Raw genomic sequence first — 16764 nt, forward strand, 5'->3', positions numbered from 1 at the left:
TAAATGAAATGTGTGTGTGTGTGTGTGTGTGTGTGTGTGTGTGTGTGTGAGTGAGAGAGAGAGAGAGAGAGAGAGAGAGCGCTTACCAGGCTGCCTATATCAGAAAACAGGTAAAAGGAAAGTATTAAGAGAACCAACAGAAGACAGAGGATTGATGATATCTTTATACACTTCCATTTACTAGCAAAGAGGAAAGAAAGATAATTAGTATGAGAATAAAAGAACATATTTTGATTTTTTTTAAAAGAAATTTAAAGACAGGAAGAACTGAGTCTATCAACTTAAGGAGGACCGAAGAAAAGGGAAAGACCAGATGTGGTAACATATCTGTAATCTCAACCCTAGAGAGACAGAGACAGAAGGATCAGGAGTTCGAGACAAATCTAGGTTACATGAGTTCAAAGTTAGCTTGGGCTACAGAGCAAGACCCTGTCTCGAAACAAAAGGAGACAAACAAACAAATAAACAAAAAAGGAAAGAAAAATGGCTTGGTGTACGTAAGGTTAAGTTCTGGAAACAGTGAACTGAAGTTCACATTCTCCATTCCCTCACAGCCTTCCAAATACTCCCCAAGCCACTATTATCTGACTGCCACCTGTGCTGAAATCATGGCCACCAGAGACCAGGGATTTTCTTTTCTGTTGTGTTATGTATTTACTTTGGTCTTTAGAGACAGGGCCTCAGAGCCTAGGCTGACCTTGTACTTTCTATGTGGCCCAGAATAGCCTCAGATTAATGATCCTTTTGTCTCAGTTTCCCAAGTACTGGGATTATAGATGTAAACTACCATGGCAAGCTCAGACAATGACGACTTGACGACTTTCCTTTCTTTATATTCAATTGTGTGTGTGTGTGTGTGTGTGTGTGTATGTGTGTGCGCGTGCACGCACGCTCACATGTCTAAGTGCATGTGTATTGGTCAGAGGACAGCTTCTGGGAATTGACTCTCTCTTTCCACCAGATTGGCCATGGGGTCAGTCTCAGTTCTCATTTCCCTGACCTTTCTGTCTGAGATCCTTGTCTCTCTGTGTTGCATAAATTCTCATTGGTCTTAATAATAAAAACCCAGAGCCAGATATTGGTGTACATGCTGAAAGATCAGAGAGAAAAAGGAGCAAGTCACAGCCAACTCTTAACCTTGCTAACACCTCAGCCAAAAAAGGACTGAGCTCCTTTCTTTTTTTTTTTTTATGTATACAATATTCTGTCTGCATGCCTGAAGGCCAGATGAGGGCGCCAGACGTCTTTACAGATGGTTGTGAGCCACCATGTGGTTGCTGGGAATTGAACTCAGGACCTTTGGAAGAGCAGGCAATTGCTCTTAACCACTGGGCCATCTCTCCAGCCCCCTTATAATCCTTTCTCTACCCAGCCATATCACTTCCTGTCTGTCTGACAGTACAGAACTCAAGACCTCTATTGTTAACTCATGTCTAGCTCCGCCCTCTGATCTTCAGGCAAGCTTTATTTGTTAGAGCACAAAGTATCATCACATCTCTCCATCTACAAATGGCGGTTTCTCAGAGCCATATTCTTAGACTGCCTTTATTTTCATTAGTTTATGTGTTAATTCACATCCCAAAGTCCTGCTGCCTGGAAGGCTGTAGGTGCCGAGGATATAGGTAAACATCCATGTGCTCACTTGATGTGGGATTCCTTCCTAAGCAGCCCGCCTACTCCCCAAACTGCGCATCTAGCACTAAACACCATTCTGGATTTCAGACACACCTACCTAATGCTTTGTTGAGTATCTTCTCTAGTACGTCCTGTGCTGAATGCCTCTTTGCTCTGGTTTGCCTCTCGTGTTCCCTCTCCTAATCACCCTGCCAGGTACTGCTGTTCTCCACAGCATTTCTCAGTACTGTGCTCTGATGCTGAACTTCTCAAGATGGAAATCTGATTGTGGTCCTTTAAAATACTTCAGTAAACTTAGCCTTTTCAAGATCCTCCACTGACTCCAAGTCTCCACCCTTTGCCTCCTGTGGCCCTGCCTTGCTGAATTCATCCTCTGTAGCTGCTCAGAGCTGTCTGATCCTGCTTTGGTGCCCATCTCTGCTGTCTAATGTGCCCATCTTCCCTTTCCCATCCCCTTGGCGGGCTTCTAGTCCAGTATCACTCTCTACACCCCAGCCTTGCTCAGCTTCTCCTTGGGGGTCCCTCACATGCAGTCTAGACAGATGCTTGCTGCTGATCTCACCGCATCTTGAGCTTGTATGGCTTGTGATTACTTATTTTGTTAGCCCTTCCACTGGACTCTTAGAGATAGGAAATGGAGCTGTGTCGTACGTATGAGGGAGAGAAGTTCCACCCTCCTGGTAAAGACAGAAGAAGCCCTTAGGTCTAATAACACATGGACAGTGATGGTATTGCCAACTGCTTTGTGGCATCTAACCACTGTTGTGACTCCACCGCCGTGTGATACACGCCTGGACTCAAAGATGCGCAGAGCACAGTTTTAGACAGCTTTCAGCTCTCACTGGGGATGTAGCTCTGTAATAGGGTACTTGGCAGGCAAGCGTGAGGTCCTAGGTTCAATCCCTGGCAGAGGGAAAACAATCTATAAACGTGCTTTTTTATTATTATTAATTATTTTGGTTCTTTGACACAGAATCTCACATTGTAGGTTTTGCTGGCTGGCTTAGAACTCACTCTGTAGCTCCGACTGACCTTGAATTCATATCAATCAGTCTCCCAAGTACTAAGATTATAAGCACACACCTTATATCTTGCTAGGAAGTATGTCTTATAAAACTTCAGAACACAGGCTGTCAAGGCATCTCAGTGGTAAAGGCACTGGCCATGCAACCCTAAATGAACTAGAATCTCATCCCAGAACACACAAGAGAAGTTGAGAATCAACTTCTGATCTCTGCCTCTGTTTCTCTGGCTGGCAGCAGGCGAGATATTTCTTTTTCTTCTTTCAGACCAGGCAAGATGGCTCATAGCTGTAACCCTAGCACTTAGATGTGGGAGCAAGGTAGGGAGTTTGAGGTCAGCCTTGACTGCATAGTAAGTTCTAGGCCAGTCTAGAATGAAACCCTGTTTCAATAACTAAATAAATAGGGACTGAAGAAAAGGCTCAGGGTTGAGAGTGCTAACAGCTGTCTGTAACTCCAGTTCTAGGGAATCCAAGCCTTCTGGCCTTTGTAGGCTCCAGGCACATGTGTGGTACACAAAGATATATGCAGGCAAAATGTCCATATGCATCAAATAATAAATAAATTTCCTCATTATATTCTTTAATCTGGCAACTTCATCTCCTGCACTGTGAGGCCTGAGGCTGGAGAGAAGACTCTGCAGTTAAGAGTATATATTGCCCTTGCAGAGGACCTGGGCTCAGTTCCCAGCACTCGTGCAGGGCAGCTCACAGCTGCCTGTAACTCACAACTACCTGCAGCTCCAGGGGCATCTGATGCTTCTGTTCTCTCTGGCCACCCACTCTCATGTTCACACACAGACATACAATTAAATAAATATTTTTTTAAAAGTTGCCAGGCAATGGTGGTGCATACCTTTAAATCCAACACTTGTAAAGCAGAAACAGGCAAATCTCTGTGAGGTCAAGGTCGGTCCAGTCTAAAAAGCTAGTTCTAGGACAGCCAGAGCTACACAAAGAAACCCTTTCTCAAAAAATCAAATAAATAAAGTTGTGAAGGTCACATAGGATAGGACTTTGAGTGGGCTCATTAATCATCATATAAATCTGACTTTAAATCATCCAGCCGGAAACTGCTCATTTCCAGAGCCACACCCATTTTTATCATCCCTGCTCATTCTTCCTTTATATTGTCATTGCTGTGGTTCCAGGAAATGGAACATTCTGTTTGCTCTAAATTACCTTGAAAAAGTTTGTTTGATCTATCCTTACCTAGTAATGTTTGCTTTGTTTTTAATACAAGTTAAAAAAAAAAACTGGGACGGGGGAATAAAACTGACAGTATTATCCCTAAACGAGATGTCTGTCTGTTTATAAAAGTCATGCTTCAGTCTCAATGTGTGGTTTAAGATTACCTGCAGCGATCCAGCCAATTCTCTAAGGCTAACAGGACCACAGCTCAGTAGATCTAATTCAGAACAAAATTTTATCCATAGATGGGATGGAAAATCTAGGTGAGGATTAAGGTCATGGCCAAGGTACAAGAGGAGGAGGAAGTCTGAGTTAATTATAACCTTGGTTTTGCCTTCTTAATTCCAGGAAGCTGTCCCTTAGCTAGGTGGACAATGTGTTGATTGAGGCACATTCTTAGAGGCATTAGAAGCTACCAGTTCTTGAGTTCTGAGATGTATTCCATAAGGGACAATGTCAGTATTGAGCAACTAGATATCTGTCATTTAAGAAGACCTTTGAGCAAGGATTTGGTTATTTTCTTTCTGGCAATGATAACTGGCCTGAAAGATTTCCAAAGCCATCACTCTCAAAACCAGTTGAGTAAAGGTAATTTGGCATGTTTTTGCTGTTTAAAGTGCTGGGAATTAGCATGGAGGGCCTGGATATATGAGGCCAACACTATATTCCCACATGCTACCCAGAGCTAAATTTCCAGCCCCTTGACATGTTTTTGAATAATATCATAATGGATATTTTAAAAACATTTTTACATTACGTGTCTGTGTGTGTATATGTGTGTGCAAGGGTGTCATAACTTGTGTGCATGTGGAGGCTGAAGGACAATTTCTGAGCGTTAATTCCCTTTTTCCTTTGTGTGGGTTCCAAGCTTAGGGCGAGCTCCTTTACCTGATGAACCACATCACTGGCTGGCATTGCATTTATTTGCTAATTTTTAAGACTTTAGAAATTATTGCCAGCCAGCCAATGGTGGCGCAGGCCTTTAATCCCAGTACTCGGGAGGCAGAGGCAGGCAGATCTCTCTGAATTCAAGGTCAGCCTTGTCTACACAGTGAGCTCTGGGACAGCCAGGGCTACACAGAAAAACCCTGTCTTGAAAAACAAACAAACAATCTATTCTGGATTGAGAGTGGGCTCAATGGTAAAGAGCGCGTGTTGTTTCCCAAAGAACTGGGGTTCAATTCAAAACACCCACATGGCAGCTCACAACCATCTGTAATGGCAGCTCCAGGAGATTCACTGCCCTTTTCTGGCATCCACAGGCACCAAGCATGCATATGATGTATAGACATACATGCAGGCAAAGTGCCCATACATATAGAATAAAAATAAAATTAAAACTGCTATCTCAGCGCAATGTATACATGTATTTAACCATCACATGGCACTCCGTAAGTACCTATAGTTTTGTTGTTATTTTGTCTATTTTTTTTTGAGATGGGTTTCTCTACTGCCTGCCTCTGCCTTCAGAGTGCTGGGATTAAAGGCATATACAATATCACCACCTGGGAAAATTTTTATGTTTTTATGTATCTATTCAAAATAATTTAATTTACAAATACAGCAGTGGACAATTGTATAAAGCATACTTACAGTAGAATATAATTTAATCCCAGCACTCAGGAGGCAGAGGCAGGTGATCTTTGTAAGTTCGAGACCAGCCTGGTCTACAAATCAAGTTCCAGGACAGCCAGGACTACACAGAGAAACCTTGTCTCGTAAAACCAAGCAACTACAACAAAACAAAATATCATACTCTGGGGGCTGGAGAGACAGCTCAGCGGTTAAGAGCACTGACCGCTCTTCCAGAGGATTTAGGTTCAATTTTCAGCACCCACATAGCAGCTAGCAACAACTTTCTGTAACTCCAAGGTCTGACACCCTCACACAGACATACATGCAGGCAAAACACCAATGCAAATAAAAACAATACACTGGGTGGCTGTGGCATATGCTTTGAATCCCAGCACTTGGGAGGCAGAGGCAGGTGGATCTCTGTGAGTTCGATGCCAGTCTAGTCTACAAGAACTAGTTCCAGGATAGCTAAGGCTGTTACACAGAGAACTCCTATCTAAAAAAAAAAATTAAATAAACAAATAATTAAAAATCATGCTCACTGCTTACCGTTTGTGAGGCGACAAAAAACAGAAAAACAAAACAATGAGAAATGGCCACCATTACACAAACCAAAGACTTCACGCTCTGTGTGTACACATGTATGTAGATACATATGGAAGTCAGATGTCAACCTTGGGGTTTATTTCCTAGGGGTGGTCCACTTTTTATTTGTGACAGAATCTCTCACTGCTCTTTTTTTTTTTAAGATGTATTTATTTATTATGTACACAGTGTTCTGTCAGAAGAGGGCACCAGACCTCATTAGCATCATGTGGTTGCTGGGAAGAACAGACAGTGCTCTTAACGTCTGTACCATCCATCCTCCAGCCCCTCTCTCTGGTTTTGGCCTAACCAAGTAGGCTAGGCTGGCTGGCCAGAAAGCCACAGGGATCTGTCTGATTCTGTCATCCTAGTGCTGGGATTACTGTTGTTGTTGTTATTATTATTATTGTTGTTGTTGTTGTTGTTTTTCAAGACAGAGTTTCTTTGTGTAGCCTTGATTCTCCTAGAACTAGCTCTATAGACCAAGGCTGGCCCTGAACTCACATAGATCTGCCTGATTCTGCCTCCTGACTGATGGGATTAAAGGTGAATATCACCACAGCCTTGCCCAGTGTTGGGATTAGAAATGCATGTCAGTATGTTGTATTTTTTGTTGTTATTATTGTTTGTTTGTTTTCTGAGACCAGGTCTATGTTGCACTAGCTGGCCTGAAACCCTGTGTAGATCAGACTGGCCTGGAATGCACAGAGATCTGCCTGCCTCAGTTTCTCCAGTCCTGACGTTAAAGCTGTGTGCCACACTCCTCCTGGCACACTTGGTTTTTGAATATGGGTGCTAGGATTGAACTCATCACTTTGTGATGGAGCTATCTCCCTATCTCTGAGACTTTGGACTCTAACACAAAAATCTAAGCCTAAACCAGGTATGGTGACTTACTCCTGTAAAGTCGGAGGAGTCTGAGGCAGAAGGATTGATGTAAGGCCAGCCTGGGATACATACACATTGGGACCCCATCTCTATAAACCAAACCAAACAAATAATGATGTGCTGGCTTATGTGTGTCTTATGTCAATTTGACAAAGCTAAAGTTATCTAAAAGGAGGGACCCTCAATTGAGAAAATCCCCCCATAGGATCCAGATGTAGAACATTTTCTTAGTGATTGATGAAGGAGGGCCCAGCCCATTGTGGGTGGTGCTGTCCCTGAACTGGTGGTCCTGGGTGCTATAAGAAAGTGGGTTAAACAAGCCAGTACTAGCAGCCCCCTCCACAGCCTCTGCATCAGCTCCTGCCTCCAGGTTTCTGCCATGCTTGAGTTCCTGTCCTGACTTCCTCCAGTGATGGACTATGATCTGGAAGGGTAAGCCGGATAAACTCTTCCCTTTCCCGAGTTGCTTTTGATCATGGTGTTTCATCACAGTAATAGAAACTCTAAGAAAAATGACAATAAAAAGCTGAGTGTGGACAGCCTAGGCTTTCTAAAGACATCCACAGGCCGAGCTGGGTTCTCCTGGCCCGGGCTATTTGAAGAATCCACAGGCCTATTATTGTGAGCAAATATATGGTGTAGAAATGGGAGAGAAAGAGATGTGAACCAGTTCATGTGCTGTGGAAAGAAGCAGAATTGAAGCAACAAAGGCAGTGAGGAACAGGCTGATGTGGGTGGCCTGCTAGCCAGGGACTATGGTGGTATCTGGGCCCCAGCTGTTGGTAAGGGTCATGTCTGGGTCTGTGGTCCTACCCTAGACAGGGTCTGTGTTGACATCGTGGCCCATGTTGCCACCTAAGACCATGTGATGCCTGGGGTCTGAGCTGCCACCTGTGGCCATGTTGGTGTCTAAGGATGGTGCCACCACAGGGGCTATGCCAATCTGAGTGGCCTGCTCTGCCACCTGGTGCCATGGGGACATCTGGGCCCCAACTGCCACTGAGGGCCATGTCCGGGTCCATGGCTTTATTGCAGCAAGGGTTTGTGTTTCTGTCCATTGCTCCTGTTACCACTGAAGGATGCCCAGGGTCTGACCTGCCATCTGAGGCCATGTTGGTATCTGAGGGCCATGTTACTGCCAGGACATACTGATCTGGGTGGCCTGTGTTGCCACCCAGGACCATGTCTGGGCTCATGGCCCTGCTAAAGCCCATTTGATAGTCTGTGGTTCCTGTTACCACCAAAGGCCATGTAGCTACCTGGGGCCTGGGCCACATCTGGGGCTATGTTGTCTCCCAGGGCCATGCTGCCACTGGGGCCATGCTGTCTGAGTGAACTGTGCTGCCACCTGGGGTCATGGTGACATCTGGGCTCAGACTAATGCTGAGGACCATGTCTGAGTCTGTGGTCCTACTACAGCTGGAGTCTATGTCAATGACCGTGGCCTGTGTTGCCACCAAAGACCACATGGATGTCTGAGGTCTAGACTGCCATGTGTGGCCATGTTGAAGTCTGAGGGTCATGCCACCACAGGGCCCACGCAGATCTAAGTGGTCTGAGCTGCCACTTGGGGCCGTGGTGAACATCCAGGCTCAAGCTCTGCCAAGGCCCATGTCTGGGTCCATGGTTCTGCGGCAGCTGGGATTTGTGTTGATCTCTGCTATGACCCATGTTACCACAGAGGGCCACAGGAACTGTGTGTGTTGAAATCCAAGGGGCATGCTGAGCTAGCACTGCCCTTTGCTGGCCCTGGGAGAGCTGACCTTCCCCTTCCCTGGCGGCTACAGCAGAGGAGCTGGCCCCACACTCAGGATGGGCCGCAGGATAGTCGAGAGGCGTTTCACTGAGGGTTCAGCGATGATGGTGTATCAGAAATCGGAGCCCTTCAACCAGGCAGCAACTCATCGCCGTGTGTATTTGCGAGTAAAGCTGAGTGGACAGAAGGGTAGAGCAGGACACACGGAGCTTCAGTGCCACTAAGAGGAATGGAGAGATGTTGGAGCGGAGGGAAAGATGGATCATCAACATGTTTTGTTTGTAGGCCCGGCGGTGGTGGCGCACGGCTTTAATCCCAGCACTCGGGAGGCAGAGCCAGGCAGATCTCTGTGGGTTCGAGGCCAGCCTGGTCTACGAAATGAGTTCCAGGACAGCCAAAGATACACAGATGTAAAGATACCTGTTTCAAAACCTGCTACCCCCCCCCAAAAAACAAAACAAAACAAAACACAAACAAACAAAAAGCTGAGTGTGTGCAGTGGCATGTCCTTGTAAACTCAGCATGTATGAAGCAGAGGCAGGAGAATCACTGTAAGTTGGAGGCCAGCTTGATCTACTTAGAGAGATATAGCTTGTGACAGAGTGAAACCCTGTCTCAAAAAACTGAAATAAATATTTTTTTAAAAAAGTAAATCTAAATTGAAAGTGTTGTGGAGCTAGTCCAGCGGGTAACTATGTAAGCATGAGACCCCCAGTTAAATCCCCCAGAATCCCATGTAAAAAGCTGGGCATGTTCTCATACACCTGTAACCTCAACTCTGGGAGAAGAGGGCCTAGAACAAGAGTCAGAGACGGGGGGGGGGGGGGGGATTTCTAGAGCCTGCTGGCTGCCAGGCTGGCTCCAGGTACAAGGAGAGACCTGTCTGAAGAGAATAAAGTGGAGAATGACAGTGCTCTAATGTTCTGGGTTCTTCACCCCTCACACATGTGCATTTTCACATACACATATACCACGTTCAAACACATTACTACATACATGATAATAATAAATAAATGTAAAAAAGTTAAAGCAGCTGGACGCACCCTTTAATCCCAGCACTCGGGAGGCAGAGGCAGGCGGATCTCTGTTAGTTCGAAGCCAGCCTGGTCTGCAAGAGCTAGTTCCAGGACAGGCTCCAAAGCTACAGAGAACCCTGTCTCAAAAAAACAAACAAAAAAAAAGTTAAAGCAAAAAGGTTTTACAAGTAAAAAATTAAGCCAGGCAGTGGTGACACACACCATTTTAATCCCAGCACTTTGGAGGCAGGTGGATCTCTGTAAATTCAAGGCCAGCCTGGTTGAACATAGTGAGTTCCAGGACAGCCAGGGCTATACAGAGAAATCCTGTCTTGAAAAAGGAAACAAACAAAAAAACAGGGATAAAATAGTTTGCCATTGTAGGCTGTGGTAGTCACTTGGATATCATATAATAAACCGACGTATACAAGGTAGACAAAACTGCAATAAGGCACAAATGAACCCCCACTGTTAGTGTTTACTTGATTCCTGGTCTTTCATTTTCCCCACCAGTCCTGCGTTACCTGACTTTGCTCTATGACTCCGAGTGTCACTAGACTTGGTAGTCACTCTCCCACGGTGGTGTTCTCATTGATGGTGCATTAGCACACTTACCAGTTTGCTTTTGTTTGAAGCAGGATCTACTTTGCAGTTCTGTTAGCCTAGAACTCCCCTGTTGATGGCTGGAATTGAACGTAGAGCCATCCTTTTGTCTCTGCTTTAAGAGTCCTGGCATTAGAGGTGCTGTTACCATATTTGGGTTCATTAACTTGCTTTATTGAGTCCCCTACCCTCTTGAGACCCAGAGTGGGATGACATCAGGGTAAAAGTGCGGGCTGTCCTTAGGGGAAATGGTAGATAGTTTAACATGTAAGCTATAATTCCAAACCACACAACAGTGTTTTAATTGCTTTGAATTTGACAACACGGGCACTGGAGTTTCTGAAGACAACCTTTCTTGCTTCTCACAAGAAGAACAAGGTATAATTCTCATCCATGCCCATCCGTAGGGTGCATGTTGAAAATCCTATAAAGAAAAGCATGTTACTCATGGTGTTCTCTCAGCGGCACTGAGGATGTACCCTGAAGTGCAGGCTTGGCAAAGAAAGAGTTCAGATGGTAGGTTTCGGAGGCATTCCAGGGATTTTTCAGGAGTCTATTGTGTAAGTCCTCTGTCAAGGCTCTTCAGCTGCCCACCTCCTGGCTCCTCCTTCCTAGGCCGCAGGCAGAGGCATCCCTGCATGAACAGCCAGGCAAGCAACACCGTGAACCAGCATCCAAATTGGTTTGAATGCAGGAGGTTGAGATTCGGGAGTGACTCAGCTGGCACCGGCTCTGGAGCAGGCTCAGCCTGCAGGCCTTCAGGAAGTGAGTCCCCCGGGGCCTGCATCTCCCCCTGTGGCAGGCTGCCACCAAACCCTGCTGTTATCAGCCCAGGACCAAACACAGCAAGTGGAGTCTGCTTTTCTTGTCGCTTGAAACCCTACTGTATACAGGCCAGATAATGTGATAGGCTAGGATTGCAAAGAGACTTGGATACCCTGTCTTCCTTAAGAAGCGTAGCGAGGGACGTAAAGGTAAACACAGCACTACAGTGCAATGATGTGAGCTGTACAGGGCCTGCTTGGGCAGGCAAGGGGGGCAGTTTAGGGAAATCTGAAGAGACTTCTCAAAAGAGGTGATGAACTGAAGAAGGGAGACCTGTGATGTGCCAGGTAGAAGGGGCAGGTCCTGGGGTGGAGGGGGAGTGTTTATAAAACATGGATCCTGGAGGGGTACATTTATTCTGTCCATCGCAATGTGTACGGATGAGTTCTGTGTGCTTGGAGCTTGCAATCTGCAGCACCTAGTTCAGGCCAAAGTGTCCCACTTGCTGTGTTTGGTCCTGGGCTGATAAACAGCAGGGTTTGGTGGCAGCCTGCCACAGGGGGAGATGCAGGCCCCCGGGACTCACTTCCTGAAGGCCTGCAGGCTGAGCCTGCTCCAGAGCCGGTGCCAGCTGACTCACTCCTGCATCTATATTTATATGGGTGCAAACAGTGGTAGGTGTGGAGATAATGTCTCGGAAGGGGAAGCTCTCCAACTGCTTACATTTTCTTAGTCAAGTGGGAAGCAAGATCATCTGTCGATGGAAATAATCATGGCCTAAGGAAGAAAAATACAACATGATTGGCAGGTCTTATGAAGTGCTGTCTTGAGGGTCTGACTGTGGGTATGAAATGAAACCAGTCATCTCAATTGTTTTCTCCAGCTTCACTTAGCTTCATGGGTGAAGAAGCGTAGAGTAGTTAAAGCAGTTGGATTAAACCGAGGATGTGGTTTTGGCAGATGAGTTCCATGGTGAGAGGCAAGGAAATTGAGGGTGTGTTCTAAAGAATGATAACCACAGACTATAGACCATAAATAAATTTGGAAAATGAGGGAAAAGTCGGGGTTCTGAGGATGAGTTTGCTCATGGTCAAAGTGTATTCAGATAAATGCAGTTGAGCATTTGCGGGAATGAGCTGGCGGGTGGTCAGACAGGGATGCTGCGTTTTAAGGCTATGGGAAGCAGTGCTAGCGGAAGGTGAAAGGCTAATGTTGGGGAGTTTGGAGAGGAGCTGAGAGCTCGGGCTGTTGGATCATTTGTGTGGATTTTTCTCAAAGTTAAGCATGCTTTAGAATTATATGGAAAGCCAACAAAACGCAGACTGCAAGTTTCTACTTCCAGGTTTTCTGGGATAGAACCTGGGAACTTTCATTTCTAAGCTCCTTGGTGAGGGCTGGCAAGATGGCTCAGCATGTAAGGGCGCTTGCCTCCAATCTGAAGACCTGAGACTAATCCCTGGACACCACATTTTGGGAGAGAATTAGCTCCTACATGTTATCCTCTCTTCACCACAAGTGTTCCACAAACATATAAAATAAATAATTTTTAAAAAGTATTCTTGGTAAAAGTGATGCTACTGTGGTCCAGGGACCATTGTTTGGAAACCAGTGCCCCACATCTATGTTGAAATTGCCAAGTAGTATAGCAGTGGTTCTCAACCTGTGGGTCGTGACCCCTCATGGGAGGTGTGTCACATATCAGACATCCTACACATCAGATATTTACATTGCGATTCGTGACAGTAGTAAAATTACAGTTATGAAATAGCAACCAAGTAATTTTCTGGCTGAAGGCACCATGACATGAGGAACTGTATTGAAGGATCGCAGTGTTAGGAGGCTCAGAGCCACTGTTATAAGAGTGATAATGAACCAAGAGACAAAATGGGCAAGAGAAAAAGGGGATGATCTGGTGATCAGGAGGCAACCATAGGTAGTAGTAGACAATCACATGACTTAATATTTAAAGTGGTGTTTTTATGAGAACTGATTAGAAACCATGTGACCAAACAATATTTGGAAGCTGAAAATGGGATTAAGGCAAAGTCAAAGATAGATTGTCAAGGGCCATGCGTGCAGTGTGCTAATTAGTATGGGGGCTTCTGTGTGTGTACAGGAAAGTGCACTGCTATGGTGTGTCCCTGGTGCACTGTGCTGGAACTCATCACCAGAGGGCACAGTCAGGGCAATTCGTGTCCTTGTAGAAATGAAAATCAAGCTAATTAAGGGATAAGAAGTACCACAAAGCTATATGGTATTTAGGGTTAGGAAGATTGCTGCCTAAGAGGCAATAAATCTTGGCATAGCTTGAAAGTGGCTCAAAACAGAGTTGAGGCAGCAGGAAAGCAGGATGATCTATGGAAATACACCTCGGGGGCATCGGTCTAGCGGGGATCGGGAGTGTAGCTGGGACAGACTGCAGCAGAGCACTGCTGCGTGGACCCCATTCGTGCTTCCTTCCTTACTACCCACAAGTCCTAGCCAGTCCTCACTGTTGCCCCTGCTCACAGCTCGACCTTTGATTTGTTAGGAGGATAAATTCTAAATGTAATGCGTCTTAAAGAAAGTGGGAGGTTAAATGAGAGTCAGTGCAAGTGTTTTAAAAATATAAACAGCTAGTTGGGTGGTGGTGGCACACAACTTTAAACCCAGCACTCGAGAGGCAGAGGCTGAGGCAGGAGGATCTCTGAGAGTTCCACATCAGCTCATCTACCATAGTGAGCTCAATACCAGTCGAGGCTACCTGGTTACTCTCTCTCTCTCTCTCTTCTCCTGTCTCTGTTGGCAGCACTGGTGATCAAACCCAGGGCCTTGTTCATACGAGGCAGATGCTCTACCCCTAGGGGTTGCTTTCCCAGGGGTCTCTGTTTTGTAGCCCTAGCTGGCCTCTGCTTCTGAAGTGTTGGGATTCCGTGTGTGCAGCATTGTTTGCCTTCACATTACTCTTAAAATAATGAAGAGTCTGAGGCTGGAGAGATGACAAGCAGTTAAGAGCACTTGGTTCCTGGCACCAGTATGGTGGCTCCAACCATTTGTAACCCCAGTTCCAGGAAATCCAACACTCTTTTAGACCTCCTTGAGCACCAGGCACACATTTGGTGCACATAAGTACTTGAAGGCAAAACATTCCCACACATAAAAAGTCTGCAAAAAAGCAAAGCAAGACTCAACAAAAAGTCTTTGCTGTTTACTGACATTATGTGTTTGTTTTGTTTTTGAGACAGAATTTCTCTGTAGCTTTGGAGTCTGCCCTGTAACTGGCTCTCTAGACCAGTCTGCCTTCAAATTCAGAGATCTTCCCTCAACTTCTCAAGTGCTGGGATTTTAGGCCACGTGTCACAGGCCTGGTTTATGCAATGCTGAGTATTGAGCCCAAGGCCTTGTGTGTGCCAGGCAAGAAATCTGCCAACTGCGCTGCACATCTCCAGTCCTGATCAAATCCTTTTCCTAAAAAGAAATTGTATTGGCAGACGAGTATGGCTGGGCACATGTGAAGGTCAGTGGACACCTCGCAGGAGCTGCTTCTCTCCTTAACCATGTGTGTTCCAGGGACTTGAATTTAAGTATCAGGTTTGGTGGCAAGTAGCTTTACCCACTGAGTCATCTTTCTGGCTCCATGGAATAGCCAGGCTGGCCCCAGGACCCTTCTGCTTAAGAATCTCAGCATATCCGGCTGCTGGATACAACCAGGCAGAGCAATTCTCAATATGGCATAAAAGGTGTTTCATGTTCTCAACATTCTGGCTTTACCCCTTACTCCTGTCCCGTCCACTACTTCAGACATACTATTCTTCCAGAGTGCCCACTGTGCCAGAAATTTCAGCTGTGCTGCTTTTTCTGTTCTTCTCTGAGGGTTTCTGTGTGTAACAGCTCTGGCTGTCTTGGAACTCACTCGGTAGACTAGGCTGGCTTCAAACTCAAGAGATCCACCTGCCAGGCTGGTCTACAAAGTAAGCTCCAGGATGGCCAGGGCTGTTACACAGAAAAAGCCAGTCTCAAAGAACAAATCTGTCTATCTATGTATCTATAATTTTTTTGTGTATGGTGTTTCACCTACATTGCATGTGTGTCTGCTCACTTTGTGTATGTCTGGTGCCCAGAGGCCAGAAGTGGGCACTGGATTCCCTGGACCTGGAGTTAAGAGATAGTTGTTAGCTGCCATGAGGGTGTGCTGGGATTTGAACCTGGGTTTTCTTGGAAGAGAGCAGCCAGTGCTCCAGATGAGCCTTCAGGCTTGACCTTTGATTGCTCTGTTCCATTTTCCCTGTTGGCATTACAGGTGCACACCTATTTTTCGCCACAGACTAGCTTTGTGGTTGTCCCATACCTTACTCCCTTCTTATATTCTCCTGGTTTGGCAGGGGCTCTAAGTAGCCTAGTCTAGCCTTGTACTCTTGAACCTCTTGCCTCAGTCTTGAGTGGTGTAATTGAGAGCAAGTGTGCCTCCCTGGTTTATTTTAGGTTATCTCCAGACCTCTCTTGACCCAACTTCTCAAAGTAATCTGCATTAGCCTCTTTCAAATGCATCTTCCTCTGTTCTCATCTAAAGACCAGACTGGGCTCCCAGAAGAGGGAAGAGTCTTGAACAGGTTTCTATGTCTAGGAAGTACTTGGAACTTAGGCGATACACATGAACAACTGAACTACAACAACAAAAAGCACTCAGCATTCACAACTTTCACGAAACCCATACAGTTCTCTGCTAGGAGGTAAGGTATGTGGAGGCACTGAAGGCAAGCAGCCTGGTGAAATCCAGCAATGACTACAGCAGCCCACTGCTATTCTAATCTAAGGGACTCTAGATACACATTGTTAGTCAGAAAGGTGTGCTGTAGGGTAAAAGAGGAAGTAGTGAAGTAGAAGCTGAGGGCCTTCTGGTGTGACTGTTGCTTAAAAAAGGAGCATTACAGCCGGGTGATGGTGGCGCACGCCTTTAATCCCAGCACTCGGGAGGCAGAGGCAGGCGGATCTCTGTGAGTTTGAGGCCAGCCTGGTCTACAAGAGCTAGTTCCAGGACAGGCTCCAAAGCTACAGGGAAACCCTGTCTCGAAAAACTAAAAAAAAAAAAAAAAAAAAGGAGCATTACGTAGCACGAACTTTTGTGAGCTACAGCAGGCACTGATTGACTTTGTTGTCTGTTTCGCCTGGTTAATTTTACTAGTCGTGTACTACATGGAAGAGAAATTCCCCTAAACCACCACAGAAGTCCTTGGCAGTCCTTCACTTTGATGCAACCTATACGACGGATACTTCTGGAAACAGGGTGGTTTCAGTTTTGATTACTTGTGTTCCTGCACAAGTTGCTGAACAACACTTCATATTTTGGAAGAGTAGCAGTCTCCACAGTGACCTTGTTATCTCTAGAAAAGCCGTGCTGTTTCTTCATTAGGGTATAGGAGCACTGTTCCAAATGCAGGCTACAAATGTGGATTAAGAGGACAAAAGCTGAACACTGTTGTACTGTAGACCATATGCTTTTACAGAAATGTACAGCAACCTTGCTTATCAGCAGCTGTAACAATTAGGAATGGGTTAGAAACACCCCTCAGCCAAGCAGAGGCTGTCAGGCTGCGGCAGAAGGCCGTGCTGATCAGTACCCCCTCTTCCATCCACAGACAAACTGATGCTAATCACTGCTTACTTCTGGCTATAAGCCACCACTTACTCTTGGAGGACACTGTCCTAATTGTTTATCTACTGCATCTTGCAAAGCTACCAAAGTCATAAAA

The 16764-nt window shown here is 45.7% G+C and overlaps 1 protein-coding gene and 1 non-coding gene across 2 annotated transcripts in view; both read left to right on the forward strand.

The window, feature by feature from the left end:
• Window positions 1-16764, forward strand: part of LOC121438256 (phosphatidylinositol N-acetylglucosaminyltransferase subunit A-like) — a 76621-nt gene that overhangs the window by 15709 nt on the left and 44148 nt on the right. The gene's annotated exons all lie outside the window — the stretch shown is intronic.
• LOC121438416 lies at window positions 2278-2403 on the forward strand. Its single transcript, XR_005973095.1, has one exon. It is a non-coding gene; the product is annotated as a U6atac minor spliceosomal RNA (small nuclear RNA).

Source organism: Microtus oregoni, unplaced genomic scaffold, assembly GCF_018167655.1.
Source record: "Microtus oregoni isolate MIOR12 unplaced genomic scaffold, Mior012 000055F_ref0000237, whole genome shotgun sequence".
Lineage (NCBI taxonomy): Eukaryota > Metazoa > Chordata > Mammalia > Rodentia > Cricetidae > Microtus > Microtus oregoni.